Source organism: Mustela erminea, chromosome 1 (assembly GCF_009829155.1).
Source record: "Mustela erminea isolate mMusErm1 chromosome 1, mMusErm1.Pri, whole genome shotgun sequence".
Lineage (NCBI taxonomy): Eukaryota > Metazoa > Chordata > Mammalia > Carnivora > Mustelidae > Mustela > Mustela erminea.
This window is the reverse complement of record NC_045614.1, coordinates 31,069,586-31,091,105: the sequence shown is the minus strand read 5'-3', so window position 1 is coordinate 31,091,105 and position 21,520 is coordinate 31,069,586. Positions and strand designations below refer to the sequence as shown.

Below are 21,520 nucleotides of genomic sequence, written 5' to 3'. Positions count from 1 at the left end.
AAGCTACTCTGAAAATAAGCTCTGATTGGTCCACATGCCTGGACTCCAGTTAATATTCATGATGCTCTGTTGGTGTAACCGGAAGGAACGGGCTGTGCTTTCTGCAACTTTCTTTTTGAACTGGGTTTCACAGGGCTGCTCTAGGTGCCCTGGCAGATAGTTCATGCTGTAGTTCTTTCGACTTATCCTCTGCTGTGAGGCCAGGAGGAGCAGAAGGTGTTCTCTGTGTGGGCTGAAGTAACTAAAATGTTTAAGACTAAAGAGCCCTGGCTTTGCAGTCAGATATGACGTTGGAGCCTAGCTATGTCACATACAAGTTGTGTTATCTTGGGCAAGTCACTTAACTTCGCTTTCAGTTTCAGTTTCATGTGTAAATCACTTAACGGAAGTTACTATAAGGACGAAATGTATAGGGACGCCTGGGTGGCTTGGTTGAGCGACTGCCTTTGACTCCGGTCATGATCCTGGAGTTCTGGAATCGAGTCCCACATGGGGCTCTCTACTTAGTGGGGAGCCTGCTTCTCCCTCTGACCTTCCCCACCTTATGCTCTCTCTCTCTCTCTCTTTCTCTCTCTCTCTCATTCTCTCTCAAATAAATAAGTAAAATCTTAAAAAAGAAAAAAGGAAGAAGTGTATATACAAATTCCTTGGCATGTAGAATGTGTTAGAAGTTATCAGTGTTAATATTACTATTGTTGACATACTACCTGGAAAGGGAGCCTCCAGGTGTTTCAGACATGGTGTGAGGTTTCCTCCTTCATCATGAACAACCATCTACAAAAATATTTAACAAATTCAGGCTGAACAGCAAGGTGCCCACATTGGCATAAAGATGTGCAGAGAAATTGTTTACTATAAATATCCTAGGATGAACAAATTTGTTCCTGATTCCTTCTTTTAGCAAAAGAAGTTTCCAGGATTTATCTTAAAACTTAGTCCTTACTAGTTTTAGGTTCTTCAGAAGCTACTCCATTGACTCCAGGATGAAGCTCCAACTTCTGAGCCTGGCAAATGGTGCTTCTTTATAATCTGGATCTAGTTTCTCCAGTCTTGCTTGTGATTTTTATTTTAGCCCCATCGATAAACTTCATGGCTCCAAATATGTATGGTGCTTTCTCATCTTTATGCCTTTGCACGCGTAGTTTTGTCTGACTAGACTACCCGTGCTTTTTTTTTTTTTTAATTAACATGTAATGTGTTATTTGTCCCAGGTGTACAGGTCTGTGAATCATCAGGCTTACACATTTCACAGCACTCACCATAGCACACACCTTTCCCAATGTTCATAACCCAGCCACCCTGACCCTCCCAAACACCCCCAGCAACCCTCAGTTTTGTGAGATTAAGAGTCTCTTATGGTTGGTCTCCCTCTCAATCCCATCTTGTTTCATTTTTTTCCCTCCCTTACCCCATGACTCCCTGCCTTGCCTCTCAGATTCCTTATATCAGAGAGATCACATGATAATTGTCTTTCTCCGATTGACTTATTTCGTTCAGCATAATACCCTCTAGTTCCATCCATATCATTGCAAATGGCAAGATTTCATTTCTTTTGATGGCTGCATAGTATTCCATTGTATATATATACCACATCTTCTTTATCCAATCATCTGTTGATGGACATCTAGTCTCTTTCCATAGTTTGGCTACTGTGGACATTGCTGCTATAAACATTCAGGTGCACATGCCTCTTTGGATCACTACATTTGTATCTTAGGGTAAATACTCAGTAGTGTGATTGCTGGTTACGCTTGCTTTTATATATTCACAAATATGCACACACACACACACACACACACACACATTGTAACTATATGTGGGCCAATTCCAGCACAAACTCAAAAATTCTGGTTACATTTTTACCTCCTTAAAAAATTTTTTTCCTAAACCTACATCCTGGCTGGCCAAAGGACCTTCTTTTGGGGGGGTCCCTTTGACTCCCATGCTTACCTTTCTCCTCATCTCATTGTATTGTCTGTGTCTCCCACCAGACCACACACTTTTGGGGGACAGGGCACTGATTCTGTTGCCTTGGTTTCTGTTGCATACCAGATTCTCAATACATATTTGAATAAAAGGAAGGAAGAAGGAAGAAAGGAAAAAGCGTTTCCAGGATAATTTATCTCAATTTTTTTTTTCTTTTATTTGGGTCTGAATTTGCCTGATAATCAGGAAGTTGCTAGGGAGGAGGGGAAGTGCCCGACTTGTCTATAAATCCCATGTGTTTAGACCAGTTATTCTCAACCTCAGGCGCATGCTGCGTTCACTCGAGCTCTGAAAGATCCCGCGGCCCAGCCATCAGCACATTTTTACAGTCGCCCAGGTGATTCAGTATGCATCCAGAAATGAAGGAACACTGGATTCGCCGGAAGGTGTTCAACAAATGTGTCATGATAGAATCGTTCAATCAGTAAGTCTCTTCTAGGCGGGGTGTCTGAACAGGCACAGTTGTTGGTAAAGGAGTGCAGGACAGTGGGAGAAAGGGAGAAGAGAAGAACACTGTGAGCTTTTGATTGAGTCAACCTGAGGAGTTGGACGCCCCCAGGGATTCAAAAATAATTTAATCTGTACAGTTGCAGCTTCTTTCTCTTTCATTTCTCATTCCGCTGGACATTGCCAAGTCTCAGTCCAGGATAGGAAAGCTGAGTTTCCCTGAAATGTTGTAAATGCACATTGGTGAACGTCCCAGGAAACAGGGAGACGCCTGACAGCAGCTCCTGTCAGGATGACGAGGCTCAGTGTTGCCCCTTCTCTGACTTCCCGTGTTTGCTTTGTGAGGTCCGTGCAGCTGCACTTTCTCATAATAAGAGAGGCAACACTGGCCTGCATAATTCATGATTACAAGGTGTGTAAACATGGTGGTGAAGGAAACTGATGTTTAATTTACGCGCCCCTCCCCGTTTCCTCATAAAGAGCCAAGCATAAACACATCACAGACTCAAAAAGGAAAGGTAACAGGAAGGATGTGTCTGGGTGTCATTGGTCAGACGTGATGCAAGGACATTGGATTTGGAGGTTGTCTCAATACCTGGGTCAAAATAAGCGTTTTGAAAATTCAACGGAAGTATGGCATTGGACATGGAATTTTCTGAATTTGACACACCAATCTCCTTACCGTTTCGTGATTATTTTACTTTGCTGCCAGATAGACTAAATATCAGTTCTTTCTGGTTTTATTTTAAAACTTTTTTTAAAAAAGATTTTACTTATTTATTTGACACAGAGAGAGAGAGATCACAAGTAGGCAGAGAGGCAGGCAGAGGGGGAGGGGGTAGCAGGCTCCCCGCTGAGCAGAGAGCCTGATGCGGGGCTCTATCCTAGGACCCTGGGATCATGACCTGAGCTGAAGGCAGAGGCTTATCCCACTGAGCCACCCAGACACCCTTCTGGTTTTGTTTTAAATACTTAATGGGAGATAGGCCACTCTACTGTTTTTTCTATCTTTACTTATTCCCATAGAACTAAAAAAATGTGCTCTAACTTCCTTCTTTCAAGTCAAAGTTACCTCTGTGGTATTGTATCTACTAAAACGGATTTATATTTTGCAGAGATTTAGAAACTTTCAAATCAAATTATATAAAGATCTCTGCTTCATCATAGTTTATATTCCAATGAAGCTTGTTCCTCTAAAGGTTATCCTCTCTTCTAAGCAAATGGGAAATTGATGTTCAAAATTCCCTGTGGGAATTCTGATGACAGCCTGGATTGTGAGACTACTCCTCCCTGTTACCCAGGTATGTTTGTGTAAGAGAGTTACAGTTGGTAGAACATCACCATCTCTTGAATTAGTTTTCCCAAACACCAAGGAAGCTACTTACTGTAGTCTTAGCTCATCCCCTTTAATGTGGCTGGACTTAAAATCAAATAGAGGCAGATAGACAGGACGAGCGGAGGAAATATGGTAATAATACTTGGCATACTATTCAATATTTGGGGAGCCAGACTAGATCTTGCCCTGTGCTAGCTGCCATGCATGGTATATTGAACTAAGCCTTGCTGAAACCCTGTACAGTAATGTTGTGGCCCTGATGTTTCATGTAAAGAAACTACTAGGTAACCAACCTATGGTTGCACCTGGTTAGGGGTGGTTCCGAGGCCCCAGGATTGGTGCCCTGTGCTTTTGCCTCCGCTTGTCACTGAACACACACAAACCACACCCAGTTAATTTAGAAAAACACACAAGATCTAGGATCTGGTCCTGTGTTGTGCATTTCAGCAATCACTTTTCCTCTGGACTTTCTCATCTGTAAATTAGGGCATCTGACCAGGTAGGTTAGGCTGTTCCTTTAGTCTGAATTGCCTGCTACTGTATGTCCCATCTCCATCCACTTGGAAATGATTGTCATAGGGACGGTGGGTGGGGCCAAGAGAAAGCCAACAGTTTGCCCCATTGTGAATGTGTAAGGGGTAGAGACAGCCCAAAGCAAATGGTTGCACACCAGCAGCTGGGTGTTATCCTCAATGACAAACCTAGAAGATCACCTCTTCAGGCTGTACCGAACTTCACACTGCCAAGGAGTCCTTGGAGGTCTAAATTCATTGAAAACATGACTTTTTCTTCTACCTACATTCATGATTATTTTTCCTTCTTTCAAAGACCCATGATAGAGAACCTAGAAAATGCAAATAAGTAAGACAGTGAAGATATGACTTGTTACTGATCACATTCATAAGAGATGACAATTCGGCGTGCATATTTCTTATATCTTTTTCCCATGCAGTCTAAATTCTGTACATTTTTCAAAAAATGAGATTATACTATACATGTGGTCAATGATCTGATTTTTTTTCTCCTCCTTTTTTTTTTTTTTTTTTTTAGTAATTGAAATAGTTTTCTCAAAAACAATCTTATGCAGAACCCCAAGAGATAAACAGATAAAAATGGAGATGCTCTCTTTTGGGGGAAGGGATACAGAGGGAGAGGAGTGAGCCCATCTTCAGCTGTGGCTTCTTTCTGTCTCCCTGACATGCCCAGGATTCTGAAGCATTCTAGTGCTCTGCAGAGCCCACTTTGAAAACCTTTGTTCTTTTGCTATTAATTAAGATCGTATTTTATATTCTACCGGTGCAAGGCCCAGAACTTAGATAATGAACATCTCCTCCAGGATAAAAGTAGTCCTAAAAGGTATTGCAGTCATAATTGTTGAAACTATTCTTTGTTAAAAATGTAAGAATAACAGAAAAGTCTGCTATCTTTTCTCATATAGAAAAGTAGTCTGGACTCTTCCAAAGATCAGACTACTGAAAAAGAACTGGGGACAAAAAGAAGGTAATCTGTGGCTTTCCTGCTTTTTCCTGATTTTAACTATACATATGGATTTGAAACTCTCCTTACCTAGAAGGAGCAATTCCTCCAAAAATGAACAAGAAGTTGTTGGTTGTTGTTGTTGTTTTAAAGAAGTGGAGGGGCTCTTCATTCCATCCAAGGAGAAATGCATCCGTAGCCAGCAAGAAGCAGATGGCCCTTCTTCTCTGCCCTTTAGTTTTCTGACTGTGAGTCTGGGAGATTTTTCAGCAATCGAAAGAGTTGGCTTCTTCTCCCGTGCCAGGCAATGCCTCCGCCACAGCAGCTTGTCTTTCTACATTCAGGTTCCATAGATACGGACTAAGCAAAGCCTCATGTTTTCACATCAGAGGCTGATGATAAGCGATGTGAGGAGAGACAGAGTTAAACAGATTCTTCCCCACTCTCCGTTTCTTAGCCGGACGGGTAACAAGTGTGCCTCCTGCTAGAATCTGTGATGCTAGGTGAACCCTCTGCTCCAAAGGGGGAATTTATCCTCTACAACGTCCTCGGGTAGAACGAAATCACCTTCCCCAGTTACATTTTAGATTGTCTTAACAAAGTGAAGCATCTTTATCTCAACATATTGCCTAAGATCCTGGTACAGGGTTTCTGGATGCTGCTTTAACTTTGACATATTATATAGAATGTGGTCTTGGGCAAGTCGTTTAAGCTCTCTATGCCTCTAAAGTTATAACGACACGTCACTTAGCCCTGAATGCTTACCATAAAGCACTTCTATAAGAGATTTGCGTGGACTGGTGCCTCTCAACCTAGTTGCACGTTAGGGTCCCCTGTGGTCTTTTTAATTTAAACTACAAGTACCAAGCACCAATGATTCTAAAGTAGAGCCAGGATTGGATTTAGAAACACTAACCTGTCAGTCCCATTCAGAATTATTCTCACTCTGCTATATTTGCTTTGTTTTGCTTTTTATAATTTTAACCCAGCAGGTCTCAATTTTTTCTTTCTACACACGGCTTACCTCCAACAATCAGATAGAAGCTCCTTAAGGAAAGAAACAGGTGCATAATTCATCTTTGTTTTCCTACCCTATCTTGACCAGAGGGAACCTGGGTTCAAAAATTACCCCTAACTCTTGGGCAAAATGCTTATATCTTCTACATTTGTTTCCTTACTTGCTCCTAATGGATAGGAATATAAATGCCTCTACTGTAGGGTGGTCTTGAGACTTAATGAAATTTATATATGCGGCTTGCAGCCTCTAGTAGGTAGTCAGCTCAGATCAGCTACTCCGTAAATGCTTGGTACATTTGATGCCTTTTGTGTAGTGATTTTTTCCATTGTTGCATTATTCATCAACAAAAAAATTTTAGCACTTCCTACTACAGTTCTAGGTGTGTGGAGAATATGTTCATGAAATCTACATTTTAGAAGATTGTATTTATGACCTTCTTAAATTTTTTACAAAAAGTTGTGTTTTCTTATGCCTGAGTCAAATAAAACCCTGAAGGGTAAGAGAAATTAAGTGATTTCTCTGAGGCATCACAGTAATTTGGTGATGAAGCCATGCTTGCAGTCCAAGTTTTAAGACTTGTACCCAGTGCTCATTCCAAAGGACAAAGCCGCCATCTTGATCCTCTAACCAGTGACTATAACAATGTGACCGTTGTCACGGAAGCAACCTCATACAGAGGATAAGATTGTGAAATGTCCATATAACAAGTGACTGTCACTTATTAGCTGTGTGACTTTGGAAAAGTTTATTTTACCTGTGTTTCAGTTTTCTCATCTGAAAAATGAAGCTAATCCTGTTTACTTAGAAGAGGTTTTGTGAGGGTTAAGTATAGGAAAAGTTCTACCCAATACCTGCCCTGTAGCACATAATGGATGTTAGTTATTCTGATGCTTGTTATTATATCTGTGGTTAAACATGAATAGTGTCTACCTACAAGCTGCCCAGGACTCTAGGGAGGCTCCATGCCCCACTGCCCTGAAAATGGTGGCAGTTTGTTGTCATGGAAGTATCCTGGTTCTACTCTTCAAAAGGTACAAATTCATCTGCAATTGTATGTCTAGGAAACACAACGGTTCTGACATTTGTACATATGAAGGAATAAATCCTCCCCAGCAAGTTGGAATTGGTCCATGGCTAACAGTTGGTAAAATGCACAATTTGCATGAGGATATGTGAGGATGTTATACATCTATTTTTAAAAAGACCTACTGGATACTAAGAATATCCTAGGGCATGTATAGCCAGAGCTTGGACAAGATGATCTCTTGTGTGGTGTTTGTTTTTTTCTTAGTGTTAAGAATAGTCTAATTGACTCTCCAAAGACTATGTAGAGTCTTATCTTAGGAGAGCAATCTCTAGGTCCAGCTCACCCCACTCAGTGTAATATTAACATCTATTTAACATGTAATATTAACATGTATTTAACATGAAAAGGCCATGTATTGAAAGGTTTCTTAAAGCATGTGTGTATAGCTATTGAATGAACTTTCTGTATGAAGACTTTGTTTTTGACAGAGTAATGTTGTGGAGTTTCTAATTAGCTCCTAGCACCAAGCATGGCCATATCCCTTCTCCTTGTATTTGCTGTATTTACTCGTCCAGGGAAAAATGAGGAGGGGGCTACAAAGATAACAGCACAAGCATTTTCAGTATTTTCCTTACTTAGTGTACACATTTGGCTGATAAGCATGTCTGGGGGGGAAAGAGATGACTGTCAACTGATCGGGATTCAAATGGACTGAGAGAAAGCTCTGAACTCAGATAGAAGTAAATGCTCTCTTTTAGGTTAAAGAGGATCCTGATTGGTAAAAATGTCAGAACCAAGGGAAGCATCATCAAAGCACTAGCTGGATCTTTCAGTACGTCTCAGAGGTGAGGACCCAGTAGGTGCCAGAATTCCACCAAAGATGGGATGGTGTGAAGATGCTTATGGTCTTTTGTAATGCAATGATTTCAATGAATCATTCCAAATCCACAATGATTTCTGTAATGGAATGATTTGCTCTATGAAGGTGCCTTCATGGAGCAAAGAGCAGGATGTTTTGGGATTAAAGGAAGGAGAAACCCACCCGCTTGGGGCAGAAGACAGGATGGAGGGACAAACTTTCAGTTGGGGAGATACCCCTGCTGATTAAAAGCTGGTAGACTCTTTCTCAGGGCTAATTCCTGAATGTTGCAATCACGTGGGTGGCTGAGATAGCATCTCCTCCAATTTCTTTTTCCATCCTGCATTTTTATCAATATAGACTAATTTTTTGGGTCTCTTTCAAAGAGAGGGCTGTCAGAAATGAGTGGAGTACTCATTCACATTGAATACAAAGCCTAAAGAGTTAAACAGCTTCCATGAAGCCTTGAGTTGTTCATTATTCTTGGATCAGAACCCAAGAATCAAGAGTGTTTGGTAAATTGTAGGCCCTTGATAGTTAGACGTTACATTTTAAGCTTTATCAAAATGTTTTCCCACATAACCATTCATTCAGTCTTTACAATTACTTGTGACATGGTTGAACTTACAATACTAGTCTAATATTTTTTTTTTTTTTAATGCTGGGAAACCCAAGTTTTCAGAATGTGAAAAGTCTACACAATTTGAAACCACGAGCATCAGGCCCCTAAGATCCTGATACACCATCATTTTCACTAATCCTTAACTTTTCTTGCATAATCAGCCCTAGACTGTGCACTTATATGTGGCCATTAAATTCAGTTGCTTACAGGGACCCTACGCATAAGAAAAGAAATTAAATGGAATACACTTGGGAGTGATGGAGACTGTGATGAAATGGAGTATGCGTAGATCAATTAAAGGGAACGGAAATCACATTTTTTAAAGTTTTTTTGTTTTTTTAATTTGACAGACAGAGATCACAAGTAGGCAGAGGCAGGCAGAGAAAGAGGGGGAAGCGGGCTCCCCACAGAGCAGAGAGCCTGATGTGGGGCTCGATCCCAGGACCCTGAGATCATGACCTGAGCTGAAGGCAGACGCTTAACCCCTGAGCCACCCAGGTGCCCCCAAAATCAAAATGTTTTTTTTTTAAAGATTTTATTTATTTATTTGTCAGAGAGAGAGAGAGAGCAAGAGCGAGCACAGGCAGAGTGGCAGGCAGAGTCAGAGGAAGAAGCAGGCTCCCTGCGGAGCAAGGAGCCCGATGTGGGACTCGATCCCAGGACGCTGGGATCATGACCTGAGCCGAAGGCAGCTGCTTAACCAACTGAGCCACCCAGGCGTCCCCAAAATCAAAATTTTAATAAAAAACACAGGTAGAGCAAGGCAGACATTCTCATTTAATGGTACGATTGGGTTCATAAGGAGCCTATTTGTATCCTCTTCAGAGAAACTGAAATATAAAATAGGTTCTAAGCAGAATACTAAATAGAAAAGCTAATTTATAAAGATCTGTTGGTATATATTTATGTGTTATTAAAAGCATACTTAAAGATCCACTTTGGCTTTCTAACTGTAAACATATCATTAAATTAAGTGGAATGTTAAAAGATGACTGATTTGCAAGATAAATCTAGACCTGCCCCTTTGTGTTATTAAGGCTCTTCTGTATCCTTTGGTGCAGAGTCCAGGAACTTAAGTTAAAAAGGGGTTGGGATGCCTGGGTGGCTCAGTCGGTTAAGAGTCCAACACTTGATTTCAGCTCAGGTCACAGGGTTGTGGGATCAAGACCCCTAGCTTTGTGCTCAGCGTGGAGTATTCTTGAGATTCTGTCTCTCGCTCTTCCTCTGCACCTCCCCACCCTCTCTTTCTTTCAAATAAGTAAATAAATAAAATCTTTAAATTTTTTTTTTTTTTTTTTTTTTTTTTTTTGTCAGAGGTAGGATTATCTCAGTGACCCATTGGTTATTTGCTCAGTTCCTTGGTGATAATCTTCTCTTTTTACCCAGATACTTTCCAATACTCTCCCTGGTGATTCACACAATGGGAACTATTTTATGGAGACCACCCAACCTCAGTTAAGCAACCATACATTTTACGGCTTAAAATAGCAATATGGTAGAAAGAGTGCTGGAATTGCTATTTGGAAACCAGATTTGAGCTCTCACTCCATGACTTATAAAAGTGTGACCCATGACTTACAAAAATATGACCCCACGGTGACCCCAGCCATAGGGGTGGGGGTGGTCTCCATAAGGTGTGGGGGTGGTCAACCCTTCTAAAGCGCAAATATGGTTAGATTTGGGGTTGGTTGTGACAATGCCTAGTGAGATCTCTTGGCATTTAATAGGTGGGAGCCGAGGATTACTACACATTGTGCAAGGCGCACAGGACAGCCCCATATAATGAAGTATTGTCCTGGACAAAACTCAGAAGTCCCCGTTTTGAGAAACAGTGGGGTATTGAATACAGTGGTGTATTCACCCTGTGCATGCCTCATTTTCCTCATTTATGAAATGTCCTACTGAGCTTACAGGCTTATTATGACGATCAAATCAGATAATATATGTGAAAGTGCTTTGTAAGCCCTAAAACATCATATGCATGGGAGGTATTATAACTGCTATGCTAAGTGGCAAAGGCAAAGCTCTTTACAATGAATTGTGAACTGTACACATCTATAATCTCTCTCTCGGTTTGTCTTGTGTGTGTGTTGTCGAGGGATTTGTTTGTTTTTTGACACGGCTTAATCTGGATCATCTGGGCTGAGAGGGTTATTTTGACCCATTAATACCTTTTGGTTCTTTCTACTCTTAGGAAAATCCCAAGATGTACTTATTTTTGAAAGTGTCAGCTACAGTGGTCATTTGCCGGTATCTAATTTAATGTCAAAGCCACTTAGAAGAATACTTCCCTGATTATTCATAGAGTCTTAGGAAAATCTAGGATCAGAAAAGTCCTATGTAGCATACAGTGTGACAGCTAGGAGTATGAATTTAGAGTTCAAACGTGTTCAGTTTGAGGCCTCACCCTATCCCATCCACATTGGCTGTGGGACCTTGGGTAAATTAACTCACTTTCCTAATCAGTTTTCTATAAAATGATTAAAATACTTGCCTCATCAATGTCGTGTGGGCTTAATGCTATATCTTTGACCTAATGAGTATTTCCAGTCAAAATATACCTTCATCTTATCCAGGCCCCCAACGTTTGCTTGAAAAGAAGCCCAGCTACCTTGGTTTCACACCTCACCACCAATGGAAACATCCATCCCATTGGCAGACTTCCTGGAAAGATATGATTAGGGACTATATTATGAAGTAGAGAGATTCCTTCATAGGACTGGGGTTAAAATCAAGAAACAGCCTCTACTTTGACCTGCACTATATTATCTACTATAGTAGATACTGTCTATAATCAAGTTATCTCCTTAAATGCCAGGATGTCATATCAAGCCTCCCATCAAAACTATTAACAGGCAGTCAGTTGATGTGACATTCTTGGCTCTGAACAACAGCTTAGGTGTATTTTTAAATATTCTGTCTGGCAGTTCAAGGGAAAAAGAAAAAAAAAAAGAACTGAATAGGCAGCAACCAACAGTTTTCTTTCCAGCAAAGATCCTTCCCCACAACCTGTCCACCCCTTCTGAGGAAGGAATAGGTTGAGATATGCTGTACCAAAATAGCAGAGTGGCCACGTTACCTAGCAACCACTCCTAAGGATGGGTGCTAGACATGCCCCCTAATTACCAGATCAAGGAGACTCTCCCTGAGTGTGGCTTTAAGAGCGAGCAAAAGCATCTGGATTTCAGTGAGTCCTGTGAATGGGTGAGATGATGTGAGAGCCTCCCTTTCAGCTTCCCGGGAGCTACAGGGACTTGAAGGCCTGGGAAGCCATGACATAATAAGGATCTGAAATCTTGCAATCCCAGGTTACTTTCCCCAGACCACTTCTTGCCATGACATCAATTTTTTTCCAGCTTAACTGAGGTATGATTGACAAATAAAAATTGTATATATTTAACCTGTATACATAATTTTTAAAGGTGTTTTGATGTGAATATATATATGCATGTGTGTGTGTGTGTGTGTGTGTGTGTGTGTGTATAATAAACATTGTGAAGTGATCACCAAAATCAAGTTCATTAACACACCTACTGCCTCACATAGTTACCTTCTGTGTGCGTGTGGTGAAAACACTTAAGATCTACTCTTTGAACAATTTCCAAGGATACAATACAGTATTATTATCTATAGTCACCAAGCTTATATTATATCCCCAAAACGTATTCATCTTATAACTGAAGGTTTGTGCCCTGTGACCGACATCTCCCCATTCACCCCATCCAACCATGACATTATTTTTTAAAACTTTTTGTTCTGTGGTAGTCGTTAATTCACATGTAGTTGTAAGAAATAATTCAGAGAGGTTCCCTTTGGTGTGGGTGGCTATACCTTCACCCAGTTGTTTTCAGTGGTAACTGCTTACACATCTGTAATGCACATTACAATTAAGAAGTTAATATGGTCCCTTAGCTTTATTCAGATCTCACCAGTTATACATGTACTATGACACCGGTTTTAAGGAAAATGTAAACCTACTGCAACAAACTCCCCTTTTGAAAACTCTTTCTTAATAATGCTGATCAGTTGGAAATGTAGGCACACAAAATGGTCTTGGGAATGTCAATAGCCCACAAGAAACTTTCTGACTTTCACTTCTCTCCATACTGTCTCTTCTGTCACCGGACTCAGAATTAGGGGGATGGGGTAAAGGACTATGCCTCCGGGTCTCATTAGGGTGTAAGATCAAGCACAGCAGTTCTGTTTCAGTTACTCATAAGCCCATGGTCTGTGCATAGTTAGGAGGCTAAAGTCTTGAGGTCAAGAAATTGGAGTCTTCACCCTGAGCTGTTCTGTCGCTTTAACTGCTACTGAAACTCCCAGCTCAAGTGTACGATTCTATGACTGTCAGATTGAAAAATGAGGATAAAAGAAGAAGTTTGACTGCAGGTGTGCACACAGGAAGGACCATTTCATCCTTGTGCCTAGGGAAACTGATTCGTTCCTGGGCAAGGCCATGCAGAGCTGGTTTCAAAGTTGGAAGCTATTTTCTATAGCCAACAGTGAAAATACTGAAGACAGAAAGGGAAATGGTTTAAGGTTAGAAGCCTAAACTACTGGAGTTTGAATCCCAGCCCCATTATCGACCAGCTATGCCACAAATGACCTCACCTCCCCATCTGTGAGAAATTGGAGATTTTGATGATAGTTCATACCTCATAAGGCAGTTACAAGGTTTCAATGACAAAAGGAACTGCTTCCCAAACTTGAACATGAACTGGGATCAGTTGGAGGCCTTATCCCAACAGATTGCCTGACCACACCCCCAGAGTTTCAGATTCCCCAGGCCTTGGGTGAGGCCTGATAACTGTGCATTTCTAATAGGTTTCCTGGTGCTGCTGCTGCCTGTTTGGGGATCACACTCTAGGAACCCTGGGGATCCCTTCATGATCACACTTTGGGAACCCTAATATAAGGGGCATGTAGTGCCTTATCACCTATCTGACTGTTGATACCCATCCAAAGGAAGATAGTTCCCCTCCAAGCAAATGAGGAATGAGGTACCCCCTTTCCAAAAAAACCTGAGTTCTCAGACTTTCCAGAAATCGACCTCGTGATTAACTTCTAAACAATCCATATAGAAAAGGCTGTGATGTCATCAAGCATATTTGACAATGGTACACAGCCACTTTTGACATTTCACCATTTAAAAGTGATTTTCCCCCTAGAAGCAAATTCAGAGTGAGGGGTTTCATGCGGATGTATGTGCAAATGTATGTGCTTGCACACACGTAAGTACACACACTTCTTGGCTTTTTGTCCGACAGCTTCACCCCCAACACATAATATTTTCACCAGGCGGGTGTATCTTATGTGTCATTTTTCTGGCATGTGTATGTGGGAGAAAATGTGGAAAAAGGAAGCTTAGGAAAACAAGTGTTCTTAGAGGAACTCTAGAGAATCTCTTATTAGAGAAGCAAATTAAAATATTTCAGTCCCTGGCCTATTCTTTTTTAAATACACCAAATTACATCAGCTTTTGATAGAATAAACTTCAGGCTATAGAATTACCCTAAAAAAACAGCACTGACATGTTTTGCTTGTGCAGGAAGTGATATAAAGAAAATCACTCTAAATGTTATTTTCTTGGCCCCCATGAATTTTTTTTTTAAGATTTTATTTATTTATTTGACAGAGATCACAAGTAGGCAGAGAGGCAGGCAGAGAGAGAGAGGAGAAAGTAGGCTCCCTGCTGAGCAGAGAGCCCGATGCAGGGCTCTATCCCAGGACCCTGGGATCATGACCCGAGCCGAAGGCAGACACTTTAACCCACTGAGCCACCCAGGCGCCCCCCCATGAATGTTTTTTGTAAGAGACAAAACCTCAGGTGTGAATGTCAGGGATTATTTTAATAATCTTCAGTGCTCTGGATTTCCTGACACTGCATGCAACCCTTGATTTCTTTTTATTAGCTCACTTTCCAGGGTCCTTCCATGCTCTGGCTTCCAACATTGAGGTTAGAGCCTAGGATGAAGCCCCCATTGACTGCCCTGCCTTCATATTTGACTTCCAGATTCCAGGTGCTCTTGAACCCACTGATGTAACTAATGGTATAATTGACACGATTTTAAACAGATGATAACTGTGGAGTATTCAGCATTATACAAACATCAGTAGCTTTAGCTTTCGGTCGAAAAGCTGGCTGGGTATTGAACTTGTATTTTATTTTCAAAGAAAACATATTCTCTTTGAAAATATATTTGTATATATATTTGTATATTTATATATATTATATATATATATTTGTATATATTTTATATATACAAGAAAAAAGTATTTTTGAAGATACTTTTTTTTTTTTTAAGGTTATAGCAACAAGTATCAAAACACAGGCCAGAGAGTATTTCAGAATCAGGAGACTTGACTGGCAGTGCTGTCAGCCTTGGATGTCAGTTTGGATTTGGTTCTTTGTCCGAGTCCTCCTAAACTGAGATTATTTCAGGCCATTTCCCCCTTGTGCATTATGTAATGTCTGCAAAGAGAAGTCAGATGGAGAATAACAGCAGGAGCCATGGCAGAGAAGCCTGGGCAGTGCTACCTGGGGCTGTCATGCAGCTTGTAAAGCTACAGCCCCCCAGGGTCCAGCAAGGATGAAACTGACAGGACTCCTGAGCCCCAATCACTACATTCCTAGGAAAGGCAACCAGCCGGAATTGAAATAGTAATTGCTTTCCTTTATTCAAAGAAATCACGGATGAAACGATTAAACAGATTAAGACTTACCTCCTTCGGTGTCCCAGAATAAATGCAGTCTGGTTTTCTGATAGAACTGTAACTGTCAGTCACGGGATGAGGCCTTTAGGGGGTGGAGGGAGGAGGTGGCCTTAAAATGTATTCAGATTTGCAAACTTACAGCTGTGTATTTTAATCCTGGAGTTACACACTGATCTTGCCCCCTCTTTGAAGTCTGCTGTTCTATTAGCTGCAGGCTTTCTGCCCTCAACTACTTTTCTTACATATTTTTTAAAAAGGTATTTTAAAAACTCAATTAAAAATAGTACTGCACTGAATCACCCAAGGGGAAAATATAATTAAAGGTAACCATTTGTATTACCTTCGGCAGGGACAGACTTTGGACATGTGATTAACTTTGAAATACATGAGTCTCAGTATTTCTTCAGAAATGCGGCACTGTATAGCTAAAAACATTTTTCCTCTAGTTCATTCGGGATTTTGTACTTACAGGGAGACCATTTATCCATTTAGTGATTTGGTTGAGGGCTGAGTGTAGGTTTTCAGTCTTAGCAGCACAGTCTGCCTGTTGGTTTAAGTCGTATCAGCTAAGTTAGTACAGCTGCAAAATGCACATTGTTTTCTCATTAGCTGTCATCTGTCTGCATCTATTAATTTTTTGAAAAGATAATAGATACTCCTGGAGAAACCAAGAGAAAGTGGCAGAGTAAATGGCAGGCCATTTCTCATGTAGTGACATAACTTAAGCATTTGTAAGTTTCTGACAGTCCGTATTCAAGGTTCTGGGTTCATTATCTCAACCTCGACATCTGGGTTCTTAATCTGCAAATCCAGTTTCTTTTCGCCATTTTCCTGCTGGAAAACGAAAGTCCCATCAGCCCAAACTGTGTTTCCTAATGTTTCTGTATTCAATAAATATTCTAATGGGTCAGCTATTACATTGAACTACAAGAAATCCATCCATCTTACTATCTCCTTATTTAATTCCCCATCCACCCATCCATCCATCCTTTCATCTGTCCATCCATCCATCCATCCATCCATTTGTTGATTCACTGATTCACCAAAGACCTTCTCAGTCTCCTGCTTGGGTGCTCAGACATCAGCTGTGAGTAACAAACATTTATTCCCTACTCCCTTATGGCTTGCAATCTAACACGGAAGGCAAATTCTGAGTAAGTAATTAGACGTTTGAGGAAAGATGCCAAAGAGACAGGCAAGGAATAATTACAATAGTAAGGTAGACAGAATTATAATAGTAACCCTCAGTAACCCTCATCTTTATAATTTCTTCTGCTTTATGTGTGAGTGGAACCTGTGAATATAATTTATCAGTCTTCGGATTATGTTCTGTTAAATGACAAAAGGGAAATTATGCCAAGGGGCCTGATTTAATGATAGGAGCCTTTATTTATTTATTTATTTTAAAAGATTTTATTTATTTGACAGTCAGAGATCACAAGTAGAGAGAGAGAGGAGGAAGCAGGCTCCCCACTGAGCAGAGAACCCGATGCAGGGCTCAATCCCAGCACCCTGGGATCATGACCTGAGCCGAAGGCAGAGGCTTTAACCCACTGAGCTACCAAGGCGCCCCGATAGGAGCCTTTAAAAGCAGAGCATTTTCTCCAGCTGGTGGGCAGAAGGAGAAGTCAGATTCCAAGCCTAAGAATGGTTTAATGCACTATGACTGGCTTGAAGATGGAGGTGGCCATGTGCTACAAAATGTTGGTGGCCTCTTGAAGCTGAGAGCTGAACCCTAGCTGGAGCCAACAAGGAGGTAGAGACTTCAGTCCTACATCTGTAAGGAACTGAATTCTGCCTACAACTTGAAAGTGAACTCTTCCCCACAGCTTCCAGAGAAGTGTGTAGCCCTGCTGACACTTTGAGTTCAGCCTAGTGAGACTGCTGTGGGTTGAACTTTGTGCACCATAAAAAGACATATTGACATCCTAATCCCCAGGACCTGTGAATGGGACTTTATTTGGAGAAAAGGTCTTTGCAGATTTGCTCAAGTTAAGTTAACCCTTCAACTGGTGTGACTTACAAGAAGAGGGATATTTGGACACAGACCACCTGAAGAATGCCAGGTGAAGACCTAGACACTGGGGAATGGCCATGTGAAGATGGAAATGGTCCCTGGAATAATGCTGCCACAAGCCAAGAATGCCTGGGGCCACCACAGGTTGGGAGAAACAAAGAAGGCTCTCCAGTAGAGCCTTTGGAGGGAACATGGCCATGACACCTTGAGTTTGCACTTTTAGCTTCTGCAACCATAAACTGTTTTTTGTTTTGTTTTTTTAAGCCACCCGTTTTTGGTACTTGGTTACTGCAGCCTTAGGAAATGAATACAGTTAAGTCTAATGCAGAGAGCCCCGTTGAGCCTGCCCAGACCTTTGCTCCACCGAACCATCAGACATAAATGGGTGTTGTTTGAAACTCCTGCTTTTGAGGTAATTATGTAGCAGTAGACAATGAGTACAGAAGACTAAGGAACGCGTACCTCATCTACATAATCTGAGGGCGGCTGTCTGAGGAGGATGTGTAAGATGAGGAAAAAGGGTAAGTAAGTAGCATCTAGCAGAAAGGAGAAAGGGAGATTGTTCTAAACAGAAAGAATAACACATGCAAAGGCCTTGAGACAGAGAGCCAGCTGCACTTAAGGATGAATCTGTTCAGGCTTTCTCCCTTCAGATAGTGTTGCTGTCAATGCCAGGCCTAACCTAGGTGCTGGAGATAAAATAAAGACCTACAGACATCATTCTTGTTTTCACAGAGCTCAGATTTTTAGTAAGGGATATTAAAAACATATAAGCAGACTACAAAATAACTGTAGTTTATAAGTTGGACCCTGAAGGAAAAGACATGAGAGGGAGACAGAAAGCCACAGAGTATTGGATGGAATGCGGACGAGGGAGGGAGAATGGGGACCTGGGTCTGGGCCGGCGGGCAAGCCCAGACTGAGGAGGGTCCTGGGACAGTGTCTCTTCCTATGGAACATTTCAGGAAATCACAGCGAGTCGCTCTCATTACAGTGCTCAGTAGTTTACGTAGCACCGTCTGTAGTAGCCTCCTGCACCTTCTCAGATGTAGGCCAGCAGAGAAAAGTCTAGACCATTCCCCTCATTGAACACACGGATTGTATCTCTGGAGTAGTGAGGTCTAGCCTACCCTGGAGCATTGGGTTTTTATTTAACCAAATATATAACCAAAATATAAATGATCCAAACCTTCTGCTCCCATTGGCACAGTTGACTTGTACTACCATTTCTTGAATAGTACTGGCATCACATGGGTATGTGTATCAAGTGACTGGCATCACATGTATATGTGTCTGTGTGCCTGTGTCTCTGGGCTCCCCAAGATGACCCTCAGTTTCAGTGATTTGCTGGAAGAACTCACAGAAATCAGAAGAGCTATTACCTTCTTGCTTACCATGATCACAGCAAAAGGATAGAGATTAAAATCACCACAGGAAAAAGATGCACAGAGCAGGCTCCAAGAGAGACTGGGTACCAGCTTCCCACTGTGCTCTCCCTAGAGGAGTCCTACAACAGTGTGTGGCAACAGCCAGAGCATCTCACTGGAGCCTTGACCTCCAGGGTTTTTCTTGAAGGTCAATCACGTAGGCCTGGAGTGTCCCTGGGGCTGGTCACTCAGCCCCCACACCCTCCGGAGGTCAAACTGTTACACCACAGCCCAAGGCCCCAGCATTAATCACATTGTTAGTCTAAATTATCTGGCCTGGTTCAAGGGTGCAGGTAAATACGAAAGCTCTTACCAGGCGGAGATTTCAATGGTGTAGAGATCATCTCCCGAGAGCTGCTAAAGGGGGGGAGGGGGGCGCATATCTTCCTTTGGAATGTGTAGGGTTTTAATATGCCAGATCTGCAGAATCAACCCTTAGGATCACACAGGCTCCCTGTCCTTCCCTCTCTCACCCTTCTGAGTTCCCGGATGCCCCTTCACAGTCAGGCTCTGCGCACCTGCTCTCCTGCCCCCACTCCCAACCCCCAGCGCCACGCCAGTTACTGTTCTTATCTCTCACCGAAAATTAGTTTTGTCTGTTTTAAAATTTCACGTAAAAGGACACACACAATGCGTGGTGTTTTTGCATGTCTCTTTCTCCCCATTCAGAATACCGCTCTGGAGTTTCAGCTGTGTGAGGGTGTATTAGTAATCTATTCCTGTTAACTGCCGAATTGTTTTCCATTGTGTGGCTATAACACAATTTATATCCACTTTCCTTTTATGGACATTTGGATTCTCTCCAGTTTTTTATCTATGATGCATACAGTTGCTGTGTACTTTTCCGTACAAGTTTTTTTGTGGATGTTTGTTCTCATTTCTTTTGGGTAAAATAGCTGGGAGAGGGGTTGCTGGCTTGTAAGGTAGGTCTTTATCTTCTCTGTCGAATCATTCCGTAGGGTGGTTGTATGATTTTGCATGCCTACTCACAATGCGTGGAGTTATGGGTACTTCCCCTCCCCTCCAACATTGAACTTTAGGTCTATCTTTTGCTTATCTTTAAAACTGGGTTGTTGGACATTTTATTGTCCGGTTGAGGGAATATTCTTCCTGGCTTAGCCTTTCTTGAGATTTCGATACAGTAGGTCTGGTGTGGGTCCCTGTGTGATTCTGAAGGGCGGACAGGTTTGAGGACCATGTGATAATGAGTAGGAGATGCGTTTGCTAACACTTCACCTGTTCTGGGTAAGCATAACTTACCCAGCATAACATTATCCTATCCAAAGGCTGGCCTGGTGGTTATTTTAGATGGTTAAAGAAAGCATTTGAGCAACAACTCCCAGTGTGTTGTTTTCCTCTCACTCTGGACCAGACACTGAATTTTAACGTGAAACTTGAGCTGGAAAATTCCCAGGCTGGATGCAGTCCCTTTACCCACCTGTGGTCGCATAAAAGGTATCACTATAGCTATTAAAGGGGGCTTCAGTCCATTTGCAGAAGCATTTTTTTAAAAGATTTTATTTATTTATTTGACAGATCACAAGTAGGCAGAGAGGCAGGCAGAGAGAGAGGGGGAAGCAGGCTCCCTGCTGAGCAGAGAGCCCGATGCGGGGCTCAATCCCAGGACCCTGGGATCATGACCTGAGCTGAAGGCAGAAGCTCAGCCCACTGAGCCACCTAGGCACCCCCCATTTGCAGGAGCATCTTAACCACATTTTGTTTTTCCTCCCTCAAAGGGAAATGTGGTCATGTGGGCATTTGAACTTGGAAGGCTGTATGAAATTTGCATTTTTTTAAGTAAAATCATTTTTGGGAAACAACTTGAACCTTCTGTTAATATTCATATTGTTATTTGTCTAGCAGACAGCTTTCCTGACCCAAAATTTTAGGCTTCTACTCAATAGCTCCTTGAAACTTCATACTGATTCACAAAACATATTGAACCAACTATCTGTTAAGAACTGCTTCTTACCCTCCAAAGAAAAAATTAAACAAATAATTCCACCCAATTATTTGATAAACCCTAAACATTTTCTCCTTAAAGGAAAGCCCAGATTTGAAAGTTGTTTTGGCCCTAAGTTCAGAGAGTGGAAGGGCTAATGAATTATTCAAGGGATCAAAATTTCTACAAACTCAGGCATCTGAAAATGTACCAGTAGATTATTTCTCTTTTCCAAGGAGCCCGACAGCCTTAAATAGCTAGTACAATGATGGCACGTAGAATGCATCTCATAGAAAATGCTGATTGATGTGGATCCCGGAGGGTCATGCAGAGGCCCTTCCTTCCCTGTTTCTTCAGAAGGTAGGATGTGCTTGATTTGTGATGCCCACCATTCCTGAGTAAGAAAGTACCTTTTTCAATACTGTGTACTTGACCTTTCAAGATATGAGGTTCTAAAGCTAGCCAGAGAGCAAAAGCAAACAAATTATGCAGTGTCTATCAAATATTCCGCTATCCCAATGTTTAGAAAGGCTCATCAGTCCACTTTTCACTCTCTGTGTAAGTGAGAGGAGATATTTTAAATCTTCGGGAAGGAAGATGTTCAAATCCTGAGTCTCCATGTGATCTTTGCTCCAAGGACCTCATCGGC

At 41.7% G+C, this 21,520-nt stretch overlaps 1 protein-coding gene across 24 annotated transcripts in view; it reads left to right on the top strand.

The window, feature by feature from the left end:
* CADPS (calcium dependent secretion activator) overlaps nucleotides 1-21,520 on the top strand; it is a 468,270-nt gene that overhangs the window by 36,972 nt on the left and 409,778 nt on the right. The window lies entirely within an intron of this gene.